A 25,823-nucleotide genomic window follows, 5' to 3' on the forward strand; every position below is an offset into this window, starting at 1 on the left:
GGCTTATAGGTATGGAATCTTCAATATATATTCTCATATGAATATAGGTTTGTCTTACAAGCTAAGAAATGTTAGGGATTGTAATAATATGCTCTTTATGCAAATACAAAGTCAAATATATAGTCTAATATATATAGGCAAGAATAAATAATTAAATCCTAATAATACATTCTTAGTAGTAAAGTACTAATAATATCTTAAACTAGTATAGTATTTTATATCATCTTACTAAATCCAGGAACACCAAAATAGGAAAATTCAGACATAAGCTTTTTCTATAAAGTGAAAAATACTAAAGTTAACAGACATAACTACTTTTTTAAACCTAAGAGACTTAATGCAATAAAGTATTAAAAATGTACTCTGGGCCAGGCGCAGTGGCTCACGCCTGTAATCCCAGCACTTTGGGAGGCCGAGATGGGTGGATCACGAGGTCAGGAGATCGAAACCATCCTGGCTAACACAGTGAAACCCCATATCTACTAAAAAAATACAAAACATTAGCTGGGTGTGATGGCAGGCACCTGTAGTCCCAGCTACTCGGGAGGCTAGGAGAATGGTATGAACCCGGGAGACAGAGTTTGCAGTGAGCCAAGATCACACCACTGCACTCCAGCCTGGGCGACAGAGTGAGACCACGTCTCAACAACAACAACAAAAAAAGATGCACTCTGCCTGCAGAGTTTTTGCTACTTATAAAATAAGTTGCATTTGTCAAACGGTAAATAAAATGGAGATTCTTTGGGAAAGAGGTAATAAAAGGGCTGTATTTGGTAACTATTGTTAGTTTGGCTTTCCTTTCAATGATATCATAATGACCACCACTTAAAATTCATGTCTTAAAAAAAAAGGAAAACCAAGTTCTAGTGAGATTGTTATACAACAGAAATATTTAATGTTATATTAGCATGAAAATTTCAGGAAGCATTTTATACAAAACAGAAAATATCCTGTAGACATGACTAATACCATTTTAAAAGGACTTTTTTTTTTTTTCTTTTTTTGGATAATGGATAGCATACATGGCTGTCCATGACTCAGGTCTGTGATATCTCCAAAATTCCTGCCTCCACAACTCCAATATTATTTCTCCCATTTATGATGAAACATGGTGGAAATGGTAAATGTTCTTGCTGTGTTACACCCACTTTGGCAATTTAATGTTCATTGGCTATCATGTTTTTTGCCCTCTATATCAAAACAAGACCAGACATGGCATACCCATCAGAGGTAATTAGTAGCAAATACTCCTCAAGCATTTAGTTTTTCTACCTGCTAAGGCTAAGGCGGAGTGAGGGCCACATGGCCAGAAATTTTTTCTGTGTTGAGGTGCTGACTGACTAATTAATGAGCTCTTTTGAGACATCATTAACATTCACTTGCTTTTATGTTTTAGTTTTTGGGTTTTCTTACCAGTATGTGGCCTATTAAGATAATATAACTCATTAGACAGGGTCCTTAGGCACATCAAACCAAGTCACTTCATCATGATTGAATCCAGAACCTTACTAGCAATTCCCAGCCTAACTTTCAAGTTTTCTGCCTCAAATCACTAATCAGTACTGATACTCTTAGGTTTCCTACCTAATATATTACCTCCAAATTAGATAGAATTGGGATAACTAGCACCTGACTACTGAATCAGTGCATTATTTACTTATTTTTAAATTATTGATGCAAAGGCAATAGAAAAGCTGATTTATGGTCATATTAAATATGAATATTTTTTCATTGCCAGTTGATTCAAAATAAACTTTAGTTCAATAAATCTGAAAGTAATCATAATAATCAGAATATTGCCCAACTTAGGTTTTTATCTTTTACCACATTCTTTTCTGGGCAGACCACCATTTGATAATGTAGACTAAATGGTGAAATATTATATATCACTGATAAAGAATAAACTAGAGCTACACATATCAAATGAATTTCACAAGTACAATGAACAAAGCAAAAGTGTGTTTCAGAACACATATTTTATCACACCATTTATGCAAAGTTAAAAACTGTAAAACAATACTATATATTGCTTGGGGATAGACACCTATGTTAAAAAAAAAGAAATAACAAATGCATAGTATGATTGTCACTATATTCAGAATGGTAAGTATATCTGGAAGATGGGAGAGATGATCAGGGAAGGGAGGGAACAGACAAAGAGGAGGGTATTTCACTGCTTTGGCAATGTTTTATTACTTAAGCTAGATGGTGAGCACACATGTGCTTAGGTATTCCTTAAATATTGTATAATAAATAATTTATTTATGCATTTATATGTTTTTAACTTATAAAGAACAAAAACTTATTTCTTACAATTCTGGAGGCTAGGAAGTGCAAGATCAACGCGCTGGCATTTTGATGTCAAGCAAGGGCCTTCTTTCTCCGTCTTCCGGAGGGAAGGAAGGCTGAGTTCTCACATGGTGGAAGGTGGAAGAACAAGACAGCTGAACATTGAGTGAAACCTCTTTAATAAGGGCCTTAATCACATTCACACAGTAGGAGCCTTCATGGCCTAATCATTGTTTAAAGACTCTACCTCTCAATACAATCACATTGGAAACACCTGAATGTGTGGAGGAGGCATTCAAGCCATAGTAAAACCTCGGAGATATATGTGATTTCTGACACTAGTAGGTAACTCTTTATCAGAGATGTGAATGTTAAGTCAATAATTAATACTGTACCTAAAGTAAATAACTTATTTTACTCTGTAATTTCCTAAAAGATAGTTTGGCATCATTTCCTCGGCCCATGAGCTTTGTTATTCAAATAATAGTTTTGATTTTTTCATGCATGCACTTAGAATATTATGAATATGAGGTTATCTTGTGCTATCTATGTGGAGATTGAAGTATTAAAACAAACATAACCACATCATAATAGCTTGGTGTAGGCTCTGTGTGGTCAAATGTATAATAAATTATTTAAAACTTAATTCAGTGTTTTGAGGTAGTATCCTTGAAATTAAACATGCTAATTATTACAAATCAATTCATGTTAATCTTCATTGCTAAAACGTTTTTCCATTAATGAGATACATAAACATTTGTAAACTAAGTTAAATCACACAAATTTAAAACTAGGATTCATTATTTTTCTAACCATGTATACTAAAGGACATTTTCCAAGAGAAGCTTTTTTTAAAAACAACAATGCTCCAATTATTTTATTCTTTATCTTACTTGCACTTCAGAGAGATTTTCTCCATGATTTGCAACTTTGGTTGTTCTCTACAGAATAATCCTCCATCAATTACACAAAGAACATAAGGGTTTAGAAATATATACATATATGTATATATGTATATAGTACATATATATCTTCATGTGAAAAGACTTTCTACTTTAAAAATCATATAAGGAATGTTACTTTACAGAGTGATACAATATTAGACTGTAAGTTTTGAAAAATCAGATCCAAAGGAAAACAAACAACATGAAAAGGAGATAATATAATAAAATTATATATATTCTAGTTCTTGAAGAATTTAGACAAAGTTGGGTCATTATTTAAGTGGTATATCACTTAAACCAGCATCCAAAACTTTTAATGGTTTCATTCTGGTATTGTAACTAAGTATCATTTCCTGTATTTTAGGCAGAAACTATAGGCTAGAAACAAAAAATCTGTGGTTTATGCAGTATAAAGGAATTTAAAAAGTTATAAAGGGGCAAATTAAATTTTGTATGGCGCCTATTTTGTTAGCTATTTTTGTTACTATTTAACTGAAAAAATTCAATAGCAAATTTTTTAAAGTAAAAAGGAAATCACTAAAAAGTTAGATTTCCTTTCTTACTGGTTTATATCTATTATATCTACATCTGTAGATATATCCACATATAATTTCCCAAAAGACATGTAGTTCATATGTTATTTTCACAATGTTGAAGCAGGATCCACCAAACCAGCATTTAACCTTTTTACATGAAATCGGAAAAAATCTTATAGTGGATACCTGCTTTATGCTAGGTATGCCAAAACAATTGCCCTCAGGGGTAACCTAAAGACAACATGTGTATTAAAATCCATGAATTAGGTAAATCCAACGGATTATGCAGACCATAAATAATACGGTGTTCAAGTTTCTTATTTTATTAAACATATAATGTTAAAATTAAAAACAAATACGTAAGTTTTTAACCTTTTAAATTTAGAATATTGACTATCTTCTATGTTCAACTTGAGAGTAGGAATTTCACATTTTTATATTAAAATGGCTACAGGAATCAAGCAAATAACACTAATGAGTCAAATAGGCAACACTAATATGACGTGATGGGGAGTAGGGTAAAGTGAAAACCATTTCTCATCTTCATTGGGGTTATAAGAAAAAAATTGTGAAAGTCCTTGAAATAGGCAGAAAGTTAACTGCATGTGCTCGCTACAGCAACTTTCTGATATGTCCGCCTTTCAATGTCTTGAGTTATTTTACCTCTCTGTAAATTGTAGAAAACTGATTATAATAATTATAATGATTATTGTCCATAGATATATAAATTAATTGTGCCTCCTGGAGATGCAACTGATTACTGTCTTGTGGATACTAAGTATTTTTTTTTTTGCATCTATTTGTACATTCATTTTACAATTCCTAACTGACTCTATCTGTGTGTTTTGTGTTTTTTAAAATTCTCTTTTTACCAGTTGTAACATCTTACTGTTTCTTCATTAACTGTTGAGCTAAATAAAATTTTTAATCGTTTTATTTTACATTTATGACAGTCATAATTTCACCTTTTTAAAAATGAATTTTTAATGGAATCTATATATCAATTGACAGATAAATCACATTAGGCAAGCGTTACACAAAAACTTTGTAGAATTTTATTAAAATTTTACAGATGTGAGATACTTATACTTTGCCAAATAATCTATAAATATTTTATTTTGCATCCTTTCTCTGCCTTTAAGTTCAAGTTTGAATGATGAAATAATAAGGTATGTTCTCTAATCAGTCACAAAAAAACTAGATGAAACAATGCATGTTAATTTAGTAATCAATCTCAGAATTCAAAAGCTTGTTTATAAAAGGAGATTGGCCAAAATAATCTCAAATATATTTTCCAATATAGATACTCTGGGATTCTGTGATATTATTCCTGGCACTGTTTGTGAAAGAGAGGAAGATGACAGACAGTCTACGTCCTTCCTTCTCTAGAATGAGATTCTGTCAAGGCTAATAGTCCCCATTATCACAATAAGCAATAAACTTTGCTTCACTTCAACAGCAGACTATTTTGGTAAAATTTCCCAGAAGCCGTAATTCAACACCTTTCAAGTATAAAGTTTCCAAAGTTCTATACCTTAGTATTCATCAAATTCCTATTTGTAGGATAATCAAAAATAGCTTCATAAAAAATTTTAGTTAGCTGGGCATGGTGGCTCATGCCTGTAATCCCAGCACTTTGGGAGGCTGAGGCAGGCGGATCATGAGGTCAGGAGATCGAGACCATCCTGGCTAACACGGTGAAACCCCTTCTCTACTAAAAATACAAAAATAAATTAGCCGGATGTGGTGGCATGCACCTGTAGTCCCAGCTACTCAGGAGGCTGAGAGGAGAATGGTGTGAACCTGAGAGGCGGAGCTTGCAGTGAGCCAAGATTGTGCCACTGCACTCCAACCTGGGCGGCGACAGGGCGAGACTCTGTCTCCAAAAAAAAAAAAAAAAATTTAGTTGATCCCAGGCATTTTTATATATCTCTGTATTTTTGGTTATTTTCTGAGATGACCAATACATCTACTTCTAGATAACAATTTCTGACTGTCATTTAATTACCTATATGTTCATATTACTAGTTTACCACCAAAATTCCAAATCTAGTTTCTCCCAAGATTACATATCTCGCATCATTTAGATCACTAGCAGAAAAGTGTAACATATCCTTATTTTATAAACAAACAAACAAAAAACAAAGAACAAAAGAAACACTTCTAAGATACGTAAAAATTCTAAGAATTATCATTTGAAAAGCATTTAGTTTCCAAGGAATGGTATCAGATTAAATTGAATTAAATACACACATTAGTTACAAATAATGAAAGATGTCTGTTACATTTTATTTTATATGATTACAAGTGTTGGTATAAGATTTTAAAATAAATTTTGTATGCTAAAATACACAAAGTCATTATTTTTAAAGGATTTTTTCTAAAAACCTTCATTTTTATTTACTTAACTCACGTATAAGCAGGCAAAAAGAATGTAAGTTGGTTTGAAAGTTTCTACTAGAGAAACATAGCAAAAATTATTTATAGTTAGCCTTGTTACTTCCTTGCCACTGGCAATATTTACAAGCCTCACTCCATAGATCTGTGCAATATGTGTTCACATGTGATTATTTAAATTTAAGTTAAACTAAATCAATTATATTTCTCAGTAGCAATGGCCATATTTCAAATGCTTTATAGCTCCACATAGCTAGTGATTACCGTATAGGACAATATAGATACAGAAAAGTTTCAACATCACAAAAATTTGTATTGGATAGAGCTATATTAGATCACACTAAATTATCAATATTCAACTTTAACAAGATTGACAAAAGCCAGTATTTTTATTATAAATATCTATTTATCCAATACTACTTCATTTATACAAAAAGAAAGAGAGGTTTGCATAGGGTTTTATTAAAATATATGAATACACGCCAAAAATTTTATTTCTTCTTATTCACTGAGGAAACTGGCACATGTTGTAATAGGATTCATAGGATTATTTTCTATAGGTATTTTTTTTGTGGTTATTATGGGGATTAAATAAAGTTATAGGAGTCTATTTTAAACTGATAACTTCAGTCACATAAAAGATCTCTACTCCTTTATATCTCTCCCATACACACATTTTATGTTACTGATGTTGCAAATGACATCTTTTTATATCATGTATCTATTATTACAGATCTATAGGTTTTTAAAATGGTTTTGTATTTTAAATTATATACCAGAATTAAAAGTGATTTACATATTAACATTACAATACTGCATGATGCTATATTCGTCTATATATTCACTTTTATCAAAAATTTTAATATTTTTATATGGTTTCATGTTGTTGTCTAGCATCCTTTCAACTTACATGATATTCTTTAGCATTTCATGTAGGGCAGGTCTACTGGTGATGAATTCGTGCAGCTTTTGTTTACCTGGGAAAGTCTTAATTTCTCCTTTTTTGGGGGCATGGGGGCGGAGGTTTGCTCTTGTCACCCAGGCTGGAGTGCAATAGCACGATCTTGACTCACTGCAACCTCCACCTCCCAGGTTAAAGCAATTCTCCAGCCTCAACCTCCCTAGTAGCTGGGATTACAGGCATACACCACCACACCCAGCTAATTTTTGTATTTTTAGTAGAGATGCGGATTCACCATGTTGGTCAGGTTGGTCTCAAACTCCTGACCTCAAGTGATCTGCTCACCTCAGCCTCCCAAAGTGCTGGGATTAAAGGCGTTAGCCACCATGCTTGGCCTCTCCTTCATTTTTGAAGGACAGTTTTTCCAGATATAGTATTCTCGTTAGACTGTTCTTTTTTGTTCAGTATGTTGAATATATCATCCCACTCCCTTCGGGTCTGCAAGGTTTCTTTTATTTTCCCCCCCAATTTGAGAGCAGGTACTATTTATTAACTGACCAGCTTAGAAAAATAATCATGGTAGACACCTTAGTTCATTCTTCTAATAAGCCTGTTGATCTGGTCCTCCCTGTTGCCAGCATCTGCACCTTCTACAAAATGAGTGGTCTTTTTCTTCATTCCACCTCGTGGAGAAGATAATTTGAAGGGCCACAGGAAGTTATTTGCCTCCTTGAAGCGTTTTGCAACAGTATAGATCTTATGAAGCAGATCCTCCCTGCAGATGATGCCAAGAGATCGAGCAATCAAAGCGTTCTCTGTCAAACCAATTCGCTTATTGATTTTGCCATAATCACGCTTATAGATTAGCTCATTTACTGACTTCAGATTGGGGTACCCCCATGCAACATATGACTCTACAATCCTCATCATGTTAATCGAAGCCTTGTTGAGTTTCACAAAGGTTCCAATGAAGATTTGACGAAAGCGAAGAAGCTGCAACACCTTTCAGACCTTTGGGCTCACGCCATTGATACCTCTAATCCTGATGACAAACGCCAATTTGGGTTCAGCAGGTACATAGAAGTCGCCAGCTTTTCTTGCCATCCTTGCCATTCGAATTTCAGTTCTTTACATCTGCCTACATTCCTTGTGATAGTGCTTCGCTTTTTCATGGATAAGCTTCCTCCTTGCCTTTCGAAGCATCTTTTGGGCAAACTTCTTTCTCAGGCGCTTGATCTTCAGCTCTGCGAAATTCCTTCGCTTTTTCTTAACGGTTTCTGGTACAGCAGGAACCTTCTTCTTCTTCTCTTCTACACCCTCCATGGTTCCAGCCGGAAAAAGGGCTTTTTTTTTTTTTTTTTTTTCCTTTTTATTTTCTTTTGAGATGCAGTCTCACTCTGTCGCCCAGGCTGGAGTGCAGTGGCGAAGTCTTGGCTCACTGCAAGCTCTGCCTCAGGGGTTCATGACATTCTCCTGCCTCTCAGCCTCCCGAGCAGCTGGAACTACAGGTTCCCACCACCATGCCTGGCTAATTTTTTGTATTTTTTTTTTTTTTTTTTTAGCAGAGACGGGGTTTCACCATGTTAACCAGTATGGTCTAGATCTCCTGACCCCGTGACCCGCGCACCTCGGCCTCCCAAAGTGCTGGGATTACAGGCGTGAGCCACCGCGCCCGGCCAAGGTTTCTGCTAAGAAATCCACTGATAACTTGTCAAAGCTACCTTGTATACGATGAGTCATTTTTCTTTTGATTTTTTAAAGGTATAGTATGACTTATTTCAAGATATATAAATATATATTAAATTTTAAGATTCTCTCTTTGTACCTGACTTTCTAAAATATAATTATAGTGTGTCTCTGTGTGGATATTTTGGGGTTTCTCCTAGAGTTCACTGAATTTCTTGAATTTATATTTGTATTTCTTTCCTCCATTTTGGAATGTTTTAGCCATTTTTTCTTAATTGAGCTCTCTGTCCCTCCATTTCTCTCTTCTCCTTCTGGCACATCCATAATGCATATATTGGCCCACCTGATGTCCCATAAGTCCCTTAGTCTCTCTTCGTATATGTTAAATGTTTTTACTTTTTGCCCCTCTGACCTGATAATTTTGAATATCAAGTCTTGAAGTTCATTGACTCTTTCTTCCACTTAGTCAAGTCTGCTGGTAAACCCCTCCAGTGACTTTTTTCAATTCAGCTATTATATCCTTCAAGTCCAAAATTTTTGTTCTTTTTTTATAGTTTCTACGTCTTCAGTGATATTTTCATTTTGTTCATTTTTTCCTGATTTTGTTTAATTGTCTGTTTTCTCTCTTAGCTCACTGAGCATCTTTAAAACAGTTATCTTTAATTTTAAAATTTTAAAATTCCAGTGTAAAATTTCAGCATGAACACAGAAATAAAAACTCATTAGTCTAGATATCTGCTTTCTGGTGGGCATGAAATTCATCACTGACTTCAGCTCAAACTAGACAAATAAGATAAATAGAAAACCCTACCAACCAAGATTCTCTGTCGTCTTACACCCAACAGAGAAAATAACTCTTTAAACCATTACTGCATCTACAGAACTCATCAAATGATAAGACATTGAAGCCAAATTTTCAACTATTCTTGCCAGTGATGTGCAATAACTTCACTAAATGGTAAGACCATAAAACTAAATTCCCAACCTTTCCTGCCAGCAATCAGAAATAACTTACTAGCTGAAAACAAACCGAAAGCAAAACACAAAATTAGTAGAGTGGAAAATAAAAATAAGAAAGACAGTCAACAAAATTATTTAGTCAGAAATCCTAGGTAGAAGCCTAGGTTTAAACTGCTCAGTAGGTGCCCTTCTCTGATGAGAAAGTATATCTGGCTCTAGTAAGCAAATCATTGGGCATCTTGGTGGGAATACCTCCACAAATATTAAAAGATAATTTTCAGAAAAGGTAAAACAATGACTAATACAGATATAAAAATGAAAATGAGCATGTATTAAAAATATTATTTTTATTCATTCGATAAGAAAATCAGATAGATGTTATAACTAAAGTTCAAAGGAAAATTAAAAGGCACAAATTTCTGGGAGTAAGGGAATTGAATTTCAAATGGAGGCAAAGCTAGCTTACCCACAGTTAGGAGAGAAGTCATTGGAAATTTCGTGAAATTAGACAAAATTTAGAGAGTTATAGAATAGCTGAAAGGCAAAGAAAGACTAGAATCTAATAATCCACAAGCCTGTGCTATATGTGAAAATGCATGCCCTTCCATTGAAACACATATTTTCCCCTGTATTATTAAACAAAATAAAATAGCAAAAACTTATGAAATTATGAGTCATGAGGGAAACAGTATTAAAAGTTACCAAATAATGATTGAGGCTTATTCTGGCCCTTAGAGCTGGTATTCAATTTAGAAATTATTTAATATTTTCCATTTCTTTGGTTTTAAACTTTCAAAGCACTGATGCAAATGAAGTAATCCTCTTTTGCTAGGTAGTTATTTCTCAGTTAAGAAAATTCTTAACAATTAGAGCTATTCAAAAGTGGCATGTCTGCCCCTGTAGTGAGATTCCCAACACTAAGGATATTCAAACAGAGCTTAGCTGACTAGTTACTAAGAATTTCTCACAAGGGAATTCCTGCACTGTGTGGGAGGTTGGATTCCATGACCTTTAAGTCCTCTTGCAATTCTAAACTCTATGGTTCAACTCTAGATGTCCTAATATCACAGATTACTCTCCTTTAAAACAATTTAGCTTAAAGTCCTAGTCACATTTTAATTTCCATTGCTTTTTAAATTCAAACAGTTTAAAATCATACATTGACAAAAATACAATCTGTAGGTTCTGGATATAATATGCTCATTCATATATGAATTGAATAATTTTAATTTTCACTGTAAATGTCCGTTAGCAGACTGCAGAGAGAACTTCTCAGCATGATCTCGCAGCATGGTCCAAAGAAAAAGAACAGAGCCTGCCATAATGTTTAAAAGCAAGAGAATCAGAGAAGTTCACTTGGGAGGTGAAATCCTCCACAGTTATGCTTTTGTAAAGATTTCGGCCTTAGGGTCCTGTTCATTCCTGTCTCTCATTCAATCTCCATATTTCAGAACACAAAATACGTATCTGTTTGAAATTGTATAGAGTATTTTTCTCTGTCTCAATGTTAAATCCAAGAGTAATATTAAAAGTTGAGTGCATTTTTCTTGAATATGTATTCCACAACCTACTAAAACTTCTCACTGAAATGACTGAAATTTGGGAATAATAGGAAAACATTTTCACATTTTGAAAGATGACTTTTTTCTCTGAAAGACTGTACTATATTTGACATATATCATGCATTCACAGAATTACAAAATCTAGTTAAGCTGACTTAGCAATCATCTATTCCATATTAATAAAACTACCAATATTTTCATAGTTTTCATATATGATTTTTCAATTTCTTAAAACTACTCCTGACCAAATGTAAATTAATCTTTATTTACCTTCCTTTCTTATTTATACCTCTCTTTTGACAATGTCGTTTATTATTATAATTATTTATATATTAGGTATTGTCATAGCTTTCCCACTGGACTTTAAATCCTTGAATAAAACATGACTCATTTTGCATTCCACTTCCTTTACAAAGACCAGTATCCTAAGCATAACTCAGTAGCTTTGAAGAATATTTTATATTTCTCTTAATTTTTAATTCAATAGATTCTCATTGTTAGAACTGTTAAGCAATATGGGGTCTCATTGTATAACTCAAGGCACTGATCATTTCTGATTTTTAGATTTCATGGTTAATTGTTAAACTGTCTGAATGGAAATCATCTATGAAAATGCAAAAGAAAAATAAAAGAACCATAAAAAATTCATTAGCTTTTAATAATTAAAAATGTTAATGATAAACTATTGCACCTTCTACTTCAGTTTGATGTCATAGTGTAAATGACTATGAGTTTGATTTTTTTTTTTTTTACTAGGGACATTCAAGTTTGAATTCTAGATTAACCACTAAATTTTGGTGACATATTTGGCCTTTCCAAGTCTCAATTTCAACACCTAAGACTGGATAATAATTCATACCACATAGGGTTGAGATAAAGTGATCACGTGCAGTGCTCAACTGAGGGCCAGGCGATCACTAAATGATACCTATTATTGGATGTGACTTAGCTAGACCCTATTTTTCTATATTGCCCATGTTGAACTTTACCAGAGTCCTCCAATCCTGAAAAACAATGATGGTTAAAGATGTCTTCCCACCCTTTTACTTCTGGAGGCTTACTGCCTTTCCTGTATGGCTTAGATAAAACTAACAGATGCCCCTCTTGTTTACTTAGACAAGGCCAGACACGGACCCTCCAAATTCCCAATCTTTATCCCATAAATGATTAGATGAACTAATTGTATCCTCTGACTAATCTGGATAAAATACCTACCAGTTTGGCTTCACCAAATTTAACTAAAGCTTCTCTCTTTCCTTCAGGTCTCTGAACTTTCACACATGCACACAGCCTGAGCCAGCATACAACCTCTCCTTAAGAGGCCTCCTGGACCATTGACTTATGTTAGCGAAAAGCATTCCCTAATCAACTATACGATCATGTCATCATGCCACTCTTTCATACCACTTCCCTACACCTAGTTCTTCCTCACTTTGCTCACTATCCGCTATAAACCAAAATCTCAGTGACATATTTGGCTTCTCTGTGTCTCAATTTTGACACCTAAAAATGGATAACAATTCATACCACTTAGGGTTGAGATAAAGTAAGCATATGCAGTGCTCCGGTGAGGGTCAGGCAAAGAAAAGATTTTTACCTGACTTTGAAAACAAAAATCTCATAGCTAGAGCATTCTTCCTAATGCAATAATCCCTCTCCCAGCTCTTACAATAATCCTTCTGAATAGAGCCTCTCCTTATCTATGTCTGGATTGTTTATGCTTGACAATATCTGTATTATGTGGCTTAATTACTATTTATTTCTATTAAATTAAAGTATATTTTAAAGCAAACAGAGAGATGAATAAGCATAATATTTATTTGACAATCTTTCATAGAATGTGCGTTTTATCTACTTTATTGAACTGTGGACATCAAAATGATGTTTAGTCTAATTTACTTTCAAAATGACATGCTTGCAACTAGAAGCTTTAAACAGGATGCGGTACTTTGAAGATGGAAAGAATAAGTTTATTACTACATGGATTCCTGTAATTACTGGCTTCACAATTGGAGATTACTATCCTCCATCTCTAGGATTCATTTTAACTCTAGTCTCCTGACTCAAAATATATGATTAAAAAAACATTTCCTGTTTTATTACAGTGTTTTAAAGAAAGGTATTAGAGCAGGCAAATCAATTCCTAGTTACATCATTTTGTCCATTATTTTGGTGAATCATATATTAGAATAACTATGATAATGGGATGGGTATGTATTAAATATGACAGAGTAGCATTCTCAAAATCGATGTATTCCCTACTCACTGACTTATAAACAAGAATATGAAACACACAAAGACTGACAGGATTCTAAAACAATCTATGAATTATTTAATATCTTCACTGTTTTTCATATAAGAAGTGAACCAGAAACATTGTAAGCATGGATTCTGTTCTGCTAAATAGATGGCCTTACTCTTGAAGTTGGAAAATTAGGTTTGGATAGTTATTTGATTTAGAAAACAAGTTCAAAAATAACTGTCTTTCACATAACATTTCAGGACAGATCTCACTTCTGGCTGCCTATCAGAATCACCTGGTGAGATTTAAATATAAATATAGATGCTTGGGCCTCACCCTAAACCTCCTAAGTTAGAAATATTGAAAGCAGAGGCCAGGAATTTATGTATTTCAAACTTTTGATTTTGTTACATGGTGAGGATTAAGCAACATCTAAGGCTATAAAGCCTATTTTGCCTCTGATAATCAATAAAATTGGATTATTATAGTCTTTAGAGATACCTGCATTTCTCTTGCCTTAAATATGAGTTTCTCAGGAAAATAAACATAGTTCATAGCTGGTCTGTACTCCTCACTCCTTCAAGTATCAAAAATGAATCACAACTGAAAAATAAAGTCAGTTTTATTCTTGTGAAAGGACAGACAGAATAATACAAATCTTGTAGAAAATCTTGATTTAATAGTTGGACTGGCTTTTATGTTGTTGTGTTTTTTTTTCTTTTTCATCAAGAATAAAATGAGGGTGCATTTCATTCAATAAGATTTAAATTAAGCATGGAAACACAAATGAACTGCAGCTTGCACGTTTCTGTTGCTGCCAATTCTAAATTCAGTTCTAACAAGAGAAGCATCATCCATGTTTGCAAAGCTACAGCTGCCAGCTTTGGGCCAGTGGAGGGAATCAAGTTAGGATGAGCGCAAAATCAGCAGCTCGAGGGTTAATCATGCTTTGTTTGCCAAGGTGGTATGCCTGAACCTTTGCTCTGATGGCTAATTTGTTCCTCTGATGTGACAGAGATATCTAATGCTCTTCTCAATCTGGTTCTTTTTTCCCTCCCAGCCACATGAAAGAATGGTAATTCTTTGCCACCTTGCCCTTGGCAGGATCATGAGAATAATTCTGGCCAAAGAGTTGTGGACAGAAATGTTGTACATCACTTCTGGACGATAGCATTTAATTAAATTGCAAGATTTTCTAGCACTCCCCTTCCTCCTGCCACAGTGACCAGGAGCATTCCACTTGGTAGAGTCTTCCTCAGGCCTGAGTCTGGGATAGCATGCAACACGGCCCACGTTCCGTCTTAGTCCATTTTGTGTCCCTATAAAGGAATACCAGAGGCAAAGAACACAGATTTATTTGGCTCATACTTCTGCAGGCTGTACAAGAAGCATGGAGCCAGCATCTTCTTCTGATGAGGGCTTCAGGGAGCTTCTATTCATGGTAGATGGCAAACGGGAGCAGACATTACATAGCAAGAGAAGAAGAAAGAGAGAGGTGCCAGGCTCTTTTTAACACCCGCTTCTTAAGGGAATAAATATAGATGCTTGGGTCTCACCCTAAACCTCCTAAATTAGAAACATTGAAAATAGGAGCCAAGAATTCACATATTTCAAACTCTTGCCAAATGATTTTGTTATATGGTCAGGATTAAGCAACATGTAAGGCTACAAGGCTTTTTTTGGCCTCTGATCATCAATAAAATTGGGTTACTATAGTCTTTAGAGATACCTACATTTCTCTTGTTTTAAATATGAGTTTCTCAGGAAAATAATAGAATGAGAATTTACTCATTACCATGAGGATGCCACCAAGCCACCAAGCTGTTCATAAGAAATCCACCCCCATAATCCAAAGACCTCCCATCCCACTAAGCCCCACCTCCGATATTGGAGATCCCATTTGAATATAAGATTTGGAGCAGACAAATATCCAAACCGTATCAGCCACCAACTCCATCCTGAAATAGACATGCAGCAAGAGCTAAACGCAAACATATCTTCTTTTTTTTTTTTTTTTTTTTTACAGTTTTAGCCCATTTATATTTGGGGCTGTTCATTACTACAACGTAACCTAGACTGTTCTGACTGATACAGAGGGCAGGTTGATGGAAATCCATTACAAGATGCAAAGTTATCAGAAGCACAACATATATCTACTTTTGGAACATTCATTTTTACTTTTGTGTTGTACCTATTCTTTAACTCTCTAGAGGCATTCTCCTTCCGTAACCTAAAAGTCAATGCTAAAGGAAGAAAATGGGATTAATCATGTATGCCTAATCATGAGTTAAAGTCAATGTGCTCTTTCTATCCATATATTACATTTTATAAATTATTCATAATTTTAATCAACCCTACTTCTATGAATTGCACTATTAATGATTCTTAGAAGCTGTTTTCTAGGTTGAATAAAATTCTTAACTGCTGAAAATCCACAATCATTAATCTATGAGAATATTACCATCTTTTTTTCCCTGTGACGCCTTAATCAAAGCTTACACCCATCAATAAGTAGAGAAATCAACATGGTTCCTTCTGATTATATACCAAGAAATTTGGCTTGATATTTAGAGAGAAGAAAGACTTCTATCTGGATAACCTCAATTAAAACTGATTACTGTTCTGAATTCTTCCCATTCTTTCTTTAGAGGTATCAGAAAAGCAAATGTAACACAAGCCAGCAGATTCCTATTTACTGCTAATTCATGCCAACTTGGAAATGAAACCAAGAACATCTTAAATCTAAATGAAAGCATGAAATGAGAAAACACAAAGTACCACTTGTACTGCCAGCTTCCTTATAATAACACCATGTTCATTATAAGGATGCTGGTTCATTGAAAAATATTTCAGTTGATACAAACATTATTGAAAGTGTGAATTACACACCAAACATATGGTTCTCACATAGTCACTTAAGTTTGGCATGAAATAATTAACTCAAGATAACCTAGTGTGTATCATTGTCTCCTAGATAACTGATGCTTGAATGTTTCTTCCATTTATCATCATGTGCACATATCTGAAACATATATTTGGGACATATTATAGCCATGAAGGTTGTAATTTATGCAGGCAATACCTGTAGAAGTTTATATTTCTATTTATTTTCTATATTTTAAATACCAGTAGTATGTTAATAAAAATGATGGTGGATACTTCAGGCTTAATGCTATGCTACTATGAATGTATGTATTTTCATGTTGACTACAACATTTTCCACATTTCACTGAGAATGAGGCCTTCATTGGAAGTGGAACAAAAACACTTTCTAAAAAGCAATGAATAAGGCCTTGAGTATGAAAATCTCAACCACTTATTGTTATGTGTTGACAGTCAGGCACTGCAAAACGCAGTATATCTGCTGTGTCACTTGGCCCTTGATTATTGAGTTATTCTCCCTCAAATGTTCAGATATTGTGATTTCCTCATTCTCCTTAAACTATATTCTTTCTTTTTCCCCCATCCATCTCACAAAGTATATATATGTGTGTGTGTGTGTGTGTGTGTGTGTGTGTGTGTGTGTGTGTGTGTGTGTGTATGTGTGTGTGTATATATATATATGTATGTATGAATGACAGGAGAAGCAAAAAATCTGAACGAGGTGGCTGAAAGAAGCCAATGAGCCAAATAAGTCCCATATTACCCTAAAATCTGCTGCTCACAGAATTTTAAGACTACCTCCAATATTCTTCTTAATAATGATATTAGAAAACAGCAATAGAGAACAAAGATGTGCTGCTGAGAACTCTATGTACATTAACTCTCATCCTTATGGCACCACTTAGGAGATACAGGCGCAGAGCAGTCTGAGCAGAGAGTCTAGGATTCCCATCTATATACAAGAAAAACTCCTAAATACCTCTCTCCCCTTGCTGCAACATACTTACTTTGAAGTGAAAAGCAAATTGAAGGCAGAATAGCAAGGTTTTTCATCATGAAGCTAATAAGAGAAGGAAAATGTCATATTTATCTTTTGTAGATAATGGGGCTTATAGACTGTATTTGTGTAATACTATAGTTCTACTGTACAAACTTTTATTATCCTTCTCTTGAACGACTTTTTCCCAAAGTCTCTACTACAAAATGTCTTTTAGCATAAGACTATGCCAACTGGCATGGCCAAGCTAGTAAAAACAATGAAGACAAAATGACTTAAAGACCTGTACTCATGGAGGACAAAACTAGCCAACAATCAATAATCAGTGACCTGTTTTCCATGGAAATCAATTTGTAAAAGCAATTAAAGTAGTAGACCATCCTGAGTACTCTGTTTAAAAAAAAAAAAATATATATATATATATATATATGTTTGCTTCTTTGTTTTTACTGCTCCTTAAGGAGAAGGGCTAACTCCTAGGCAGTGGGCCCAGAGTTGGCCTGATTTTTAAAAATAGCATTATTTATAAGGACATTTTAAAAATATGTATTATGTGCCAATTGTATCAAATCAAATAAGTGATCTCATATAATCATCACAATAAATGATTACATAGCTATGCTAGATCATATAATTTATCCTCTAAAGTGGGATACTTTTAAGAATTAAGGAAAATTCTTTTAATAATTGGGCAGCAGCCAGGTACAGTGAATCATGCCTGTAATCCCAGCACTTTGGGAAGCCAAGGTGGTAGGATGCTTGATCCCAGGAGTTTGAGACCAGGCTGGGCAACATAGGGACATTCTGTTATTATAAAAAAAAAAATTTTTTTATTAATAGCCAGGCATGATAGTGGTTGCCCCCTGTATTCCTAACTAATCAGGAGGCTGAGACAGGAGGATTGCTTGAGTCCAAAAGGTCGAGGCTGCAGTGAGCTATGATCATGCCACTACACTCCAGGCTGGGTGGCAGAGCAAGATCTTATCTCAGATAATAATAATAACAACAATAATAATAATAATAAGGCAATGTTATGTTTAAAAATATAGTCTGTACTCTTTAGGCAAATAGAGATTACAATCACCTTTTATCTTAAACTTTATAGCTGAATACAGTGGAGGCTGAAAGAATTTAAGAGGCTTGTCCAAGGTTTGATCACAATGAGGTAACAGAATCAGAACTTAAATTCAAATGAGCGTGACACCAAAGCCCATGCTTTTAACCATTCTGCTCAATCGTAGTCACTACAGCAGGGTATACAGTACAGTGTAGTGATTCTCAAACTTTAGCATATATGAGAATCACCTGGAAGTGCTGATAATATGTACATTCCTGGACCCTACCCTAATCACCTGAGGTTACTGATAAAATGTACATTCCTGGGCCCTACCTTAGCCCTACATCATAACTCAGCTCAGAACACTTAGAGGTTCTGATCTAAGAGTCATGATGTAGGGCTAAGAAAAATTATATTTTTGCAATCACATCCCTCTTATGAGATTCTGATGAAGGTGGGTTGCTGCTGCATTTGGAAACACACTGTTCTATCCGGACAAGCTCTTATGAGCCAAGTGTGTGCTTTCCTAAATTTAACAGGGTCAGAAAAGGAAGAATAAAGGAAAACAAGGTCGTTAAAGCTTATCCTGTTCCTACTATAAAATAGCAAACTATGAAACTGTAAAAGATACAATATAACCAGATGTACTTTGTTACCTGGAATTAGGTTAGCAGGTCTATGTTATCTCATTGCATTAAGCCATGTCCCTGAATTACTTTAAAAATAATTATTTCTCTCCCACTCAGAATTATTGTTTATATTCCTTTTACGGTTATGTTCCTTCTATTCACTCTGAACAGAATCAAGCTGTTTTTCTCTTACCAGCTTAGTGCTATAATTCTTTCCTTTCATACATGTATATGTAATAAATGATAAACTCCAACTAACACCATAATAAACCTTTACATTTTTAAATATGCTACTAATAATTAAGCCACAAATTAATATTTTCACTTTCTCTCCTTAGTTCAGTGACTTGTATGACTTAGTCGGTGGGTGCTTCACAAATATTTGTTTACTTAATTCCTAACTAAAAGGTTTAAAACCATCACTCCATATTGGACTAACTTGAGTACAATTCCCATACAAATAATGGATATTACCTACTGTGGTTATTTCTACTTCACTTAGTAAATTACAATATTTTCCCCAGATTCCCCTTGGAATTAAGTAACATTGACTATATCAAAAAAGTATTTAGTTAACAGAGGGGTTAGTAGAACACATAGGTGATCAAGCAAAACATAGCACAGTTGAATTCTCAGATGCAGCCCACTAGTAAGCAGACAAGGGCATTTAAATTGCGCCCAAGTGTTTTGCAGCATCATGGAAGAGATATATAAAGAAAATAAAATTAATAGAATGTTAGGAATCTAATTTTCCTTTTCTTTCAATGTGTTACCATGGGGGTAACAATATCTTTAATTATGGAAGTGTTCATGTCTAAGAATCATACAACTCTTTTCATATTTCTATTCTATAAATGACGTAATTTTAGTTAAAAGTTCAAGGAAGTTGTTATTTAGTGACAAAACCAAAGCACAAAAGAAATCAGAAAATACCTGGTATGGTACAATAAACTAGTGGTCAAATATATAAGGAATGTAATGCCTACAGTTAAAAAAATAAATACTCCAATTTAGAAATCAGGAAAGGATCTGTTTGGCAGATCCTCAAAATATTAAACATAGAATATGTTTACATATTAAAAATAATCCAACAACTACACCTCTAGGTATATACCCAGAAAAACTGACAACAGGTGTTAAAATTAAAACTCGCATACAAATGTTTATAGCAGTACTACTCACAACAACCAAAAGATGGAAGCAACAGAAACGAACATCAACTGATGAATGTATATCCATAATATGGCATAACATGGATAATAAAACATGTTATACCAATAATATGGAATATTATTCAGCAATAAAAAGGAACAAAGTAGCGATACACGCTATAGCATGGATGACTCTTGAAAACATTATGCTAAGTGAAAGAAACCAGATACAAAAGGCCATATATGATTTCATTCATATGAAATGTCCAGAATAGGCAAATCTATGGAGACAAAAAGTGGGTTAATGGTTGCCTAGGGATAGTGGATACAGGAAAATAAGGAATGACTGCTAACAGGTATGGGTTTTGGGGGGGGTTAAATACAATATTCTAAAATTGGCTGGGGTGATGGTTGCACAATGTTGTAACTATATGAAAAGCTATTAAATTTTAAAGTTTAAGAGGGTGAATTGTATGGTATGTAAATTACACCTCAAAAAAGTTGTCAAAAATAAAGTAAAATAAAATCTACACTGAATGCCATTGGTGTTAACTTTAAAGTGATGAAGTTTATTTTATATGAATTTCATCTTAATTAAAAGGAATACAATATAACCTAAACATTTTTTTCATTTTCTACTCCAGTAAGTTTTCATTTATTATCATATCCCACTTTACTTACTTTCTTTTAGCCCCTTAGTGCCTATGCAGTTTATATAAGTATTCCAATATATCAAGGTATACTTTATTCAGCTACAGGCTTGACTATAATGTATAGCAAATAAATAACAACCCACTAATAATTCAATAATGATATAAACTATAATAAATGAGGACCTTTAGTTGAATTTTAGAAATAATTAATACTAAAATTTTTAAATGGAAGCAAACGTAAGAAGAGATGCTGGGAATTAAACTCCCCAATCCACTCTGCATGAATCTGATTATATGATGGCAGTGAGGCTGATTCTGGATCTCAACTAAAGGAGAATATACAAGCTTGAATTTAGAGGAAACATACACACAAAAATAACGCTAGGCAAAATGTTTTAAAGTAACTAAGACTATTGGAGTTTAAGAAAGCAAAGATTGAGGACACTGTAGTACCAATCTTCATTTATTTAAAGGCTTTTACATATTAAATGCAGCATGCATAAATTAATAAATTCTCCTCATAATGATATTACTGCAAAGCATGGGACAGGGAACAACAGAGAGTTTTATCTTTCTTTAAACGAAGGAAGTTTTACACCATCAGCGGATCATGAAGACAAGGAAGATTTTACATCCTAAATGGATAATTAAGACAAGCCTAAAATAAAATCAATGATCAATACAAGAAATTTAATGGTATAAGAGGATAAATTACACACATACAAAGAGGAACTTAATGTAAGTGATGTCTCAACTGTGATGAAGCTAGTCAATGATGAAGACTAAATATGGTATTGAGAGTTACAAATACAGGTTGGTGAACTAGAGATTATTATATGCAATGGAAAATTGATGCAAGAGATAATATATGGAAAATGGTGCAAGTGCGTGGCATGAAGGAGGCAGTAAGAAGAGAGACCTGTTAAAGGGCAAGAAACCTCTAGAAGAAACTAGAGAATGGGTAGGAACACAGGTAGCAAAGAACGATTTCTGGCAAGGAGTACCATGTTGAAGGCTTGAGAAGTGGTTATAGAAATGGAGAAGGGGCAAAGACGTAAAACCCTAGCAAATATCAATAGGTACTAATGTAGGTGGTGCATGGTGTAAATTGAATCTAGGAAAGGAAGGTTTGAAAAAAAGTATAAACTAAATGTGAGTATACAAAATTAGTTCACTCACTATTTAACACAATTCATTTTATGGATGAAAACTGAGTATCAGAAAGAAATTCTGACTAGCTAAAGGTACATAACTAACTGGTAAATGACTAAATGGATTCCAGCACAAATTGATCTGTCTCTACTTGATACGCCCATGATGATGTTGGCTCTCAGTTTAGGGGAAAAAGGCAAGAGAAGAAATAAGGGCCAAGAGCATGGAAATAGACCCTAAGATTTGACAAAGAGTATGTCATTGTTTACTTTGGTGACTATACTTTTTTTGTAGTTATACTGTTATAAACTGATGTAAATTTTTGAAAAATAAAGAGATGGTGAGAACATATCAAAGTTTAAGAAGGTAAATATAAGCCAGTTTTGGATTTCCTATAATAGACAGGAGTAAAGTAAAATATTTGAAATATCTGACAAGTATGAAATTTTATTAAAAATTTTAACTAAATGTGTCTCTTGAGTTTAGTATATAAGAAAATGGAAATCCAATGAAGCAGTACAAATATTAAGTGACATACCTGAAAGCAATCCCTGAAAGTAAAGTTTGCTAGACACTGAAATTTGTTACTAAAGGAAACTGGGGAATCTGCTTTACTCTCTCTATTTTACTCACCTGAAAAAATCCAAAGCATATTTAAAATAATTCTCCCTGTATGCCATGTGTCCATCAGAACAGTGGCCTATGTTAAGAGAAACTGCAACATCTGAGTCTTGCTGCTAACCACCTGTTTGCCTCCATTTAAACAAAGTCATATTTTTAGGTTTTGTCCCTTTAGCAACCCCCTTCTGAGAACAAATTCTGGAATAAGTTAGGATTCAGTCTGACCATAAGAAGAAGAGACTCCTAAACAGGCTTAGACAAGATACACATTTATTTCTGACTCCCATTAGAGATGTCTGCAGGCGAAAAGTCCAGGACTGCTGTGGCACTTCAATGACGTCATCAGAGAACAAACTTTTGCCACGTGGCTCAATATTCTACCACTCCTAGAGTGTGGTACTTATCTCCATGGCCAATTATGACTAGCAAAGTTCTAGCCATCACACCTCCATGCCAGATAAAAGGAAGACAGATATGAAAACAAAAGGCACGCTCTATTCCTCTAGATTACCTGTCAATCCCACCATTGATATTTCAGTGGTGACTCCTTGAAGCAAAGATGGATAGAAATTAGCTCTCTGCCTCACATGATGATGCATCTCACTTTAAAATAATGACAAAAATCTTCAAGAGACCTTGGCACTGGCAGATTTTACAGGTCATTTTCCATGGCCATTGTACTCCTGTACTTGACAAATATTTCATACCTTTTGCTCTCCCCCTAAATTGTCCAACCTTTCCTCAACTCTCAAATTGCCCATCCCTCAGTGGCCCATTCCTCCTTCTCATTCTCAGATGATAATCTTGCACTTAACTTTAGTGAAAAATAGAATGAATATGAACTATACTGTATCATCTTGTTATGACGAAATGTAAAAAATTCCCTAACTTTATCTGTGCAGTCTGCCTTTTTTCCCAGTTACAATGTGTAAATCTAATGTATAACATGTAACTCTCTAGAGTGGTACTCTGGAATGAGATAACTTGAGTTTGGAAACCACCTCTATCAATTACTAGCTTAACCTGCTATGTTTATTTTTCTGTCCATAGAAAATGGAGGTGATAAAATATAGCTTACAGGGTTATTTTTAGAATTAAATGAGTTAATATATGTAAGTGACTCATAATAAATGATGGCCATTATTGTCATTACCCGAGTCCAAGCCCTCCACTAGTGCAATGGATTCCATTCTTCATGCCTACTCAAAGAATTTATTTATTTATTTATTATTTCCATAGTTTTTTGGGGGGAAACAAGTGGCATTTTGTTAGAGTAAATTCTTTAGTGGTGATTTGTGAGATTCTGGTGCACCCACTACCCGAGCAGTATACACTGAACCCAATTTGTAGCCTTTTGTCCTTTACCTCCTTCCCACCATTTCCTCCAGAGTCCCCAAGGTCCACTGTATCATTCTTATGCTTTTGCATCCTCATAGCTTAGCTCCCATTTATGCGTGATAACATACAATGTTTGGTTTTCCATTCTGAATTACTTTGCTTAGAATAATAGTCTCCAGTTCCTTCCAGGTTGCTGCAAATGCCATTAATTCATTCTTTTTTAACAGCAGAATTTACTATTTGAATATTTCCTTTTCTCTGCAGCATCATAAATTTCTCCCTCTTTGTTTGAAACATTCCTATTAGCATACAAACGTATTATAATGTCACCCATTTAAAAAATAACCTTCCTAAGTCCCATGTCTTTACTCAGCTACAAGAGCATTTCTACGCTCCTTTTATAGCAAACTCAGTAAAATATTTGTTTATGCTCTTTGCTTCCACTTCCTCACCTCCTATATTTTTCATTAACTGTAGTTTTTAATTTCTCTATTGAAACTCTTCTTTTCAAGGCCAACATTTTCTTGCATCTTTCTAAATCCAATGAGCAATTTTGACAGTTCTCATCTTACTCAATTTCTTTACAGCTTTTGCCAATTGATCACACATTTCATCTTGAAGCATATTCCACTTGGCTTGGGGGCTGTGACACTCTCCTAGCTTTCCTTCTAACTCGCTTTGCACTCCTTGGTCTTCTGTGAAGGTTCATCTCTTCTGCTAAACAACTAAAATTTAAATACCTCAAGATTTAGTATTCGGACTTCTCTGTCTACAATCACTATCTTGATGATAGCTATACAGACTCATGGTTTTAAATACCATTTACATACCGAGTCCTCTCAAATTTATGTCTGCAATTCAGATCTCTTCCATGAACTCTAGATTCCAATGTTTTAATTGCCTACTCAACAGCTCTGTTTGAATATAGAGAAGGTCTCACAAATCTAACATAGTTAAAACTGAACCCTTAATTTATTTTTATTTTTTATTTTATTTTATTTTATTTTTTTTTTTTTTTTTTTGAGACAGGGTCTCCTTCTGTCACCCAGGCAGGAGTACAGTGGCATGATCTCGGCTCACTGCAACCACTGCCTCCCAGGTTCAAGTGATTCTCCTGCCTCAGCCTCCTGAGTAGCTGAGATTATAGGTGCGTGCCACCACAACCCAGTTAATTTTTGCATTTTTAGTAGAGATGGGGTTTCGTCATATTGGTCAGGCTGGTCTCGAACTCCTGACCTCAGGTGATCTGCCCGCCTGGGCCTCCCAAAGTGCTGGGATTACGGGCATGAGCCACTGCACCTGGCCTGAACTCATGATTCTTAACAACTCCCTGTCAACATAAACCTTCCCATCTTGGTAAACGACACCAGAATCTACCTGATACCACCTGATACCAATAAAAAACATCCTTGACTCAACTCTTTTTCCAACACTCTACATTCAACTCAACAGCAATTCCTATTAGCTCTACTTTGGCATGTATCCGGAATCACCTCTTCCCACCATTGTCACTGCTGCCACTTTAGTTTAACAACCATCATTTCCCAGGGAAATGCTATGATAGCTTCTCTACTGATATATCTACTACCACTGGACAGACCAGAATGGTCTTGGGAAAACTTTAATGACGTTCATAGCACTGCCCTACCCACAGCTATCTCATGTCTGCCTCATAGGCTACACTGATCTAAAAGCAGTCCATGAGGCCCTAAATGATCACTGACTTTATTTCAGATCACTCTCCTTCATACCCACCACTAGCCTCCTCCTTTTCTACAAATATCCCAGCTTTTTTCTCATCTCAGGGCCTTTCACACTGTAGTTC

General features: G+C 34.6%; 1 protein-coding gene and 1 pseudogene across 2 annotated transcripts in view; both read right to left on the reverse strand.

Moving 5' to 3' along the window:
• The window catches only part of IL1RAPL1 (interleukin 1 receptor accessory protein like 1), a 1,395,449-nt gene that overhangs the window by 1,073,497 nt on the left and 296,129 nt on the right, over positions 1-25,823 (reverse strand). The gene's annotated exons all lie outside the window — the stretch shown is intronic.
• On the reverse strand, positions 7,593-8,469 carry LOC101018458 (annotated as a pseudogene). Its single transcript, XR_163290.5, has one exon. The product of XR_163290.5 is annotated as a 60S ribosomal protein L7 pseudogene (transcript).

The sequence above is a fragment of the Papio anubis genome, chromosome X (assembly GCF_008728515.1).
Source record: "Papio anubis isolate 15944 chromosome X, Panubis1.0, whole genome shotgun sequence".
Lineage (NCBI taxonomy): Eukaryota > Metazoa > Chordata > Mammalia > Primates > Cercopithecidae > Papio > Papio anubis.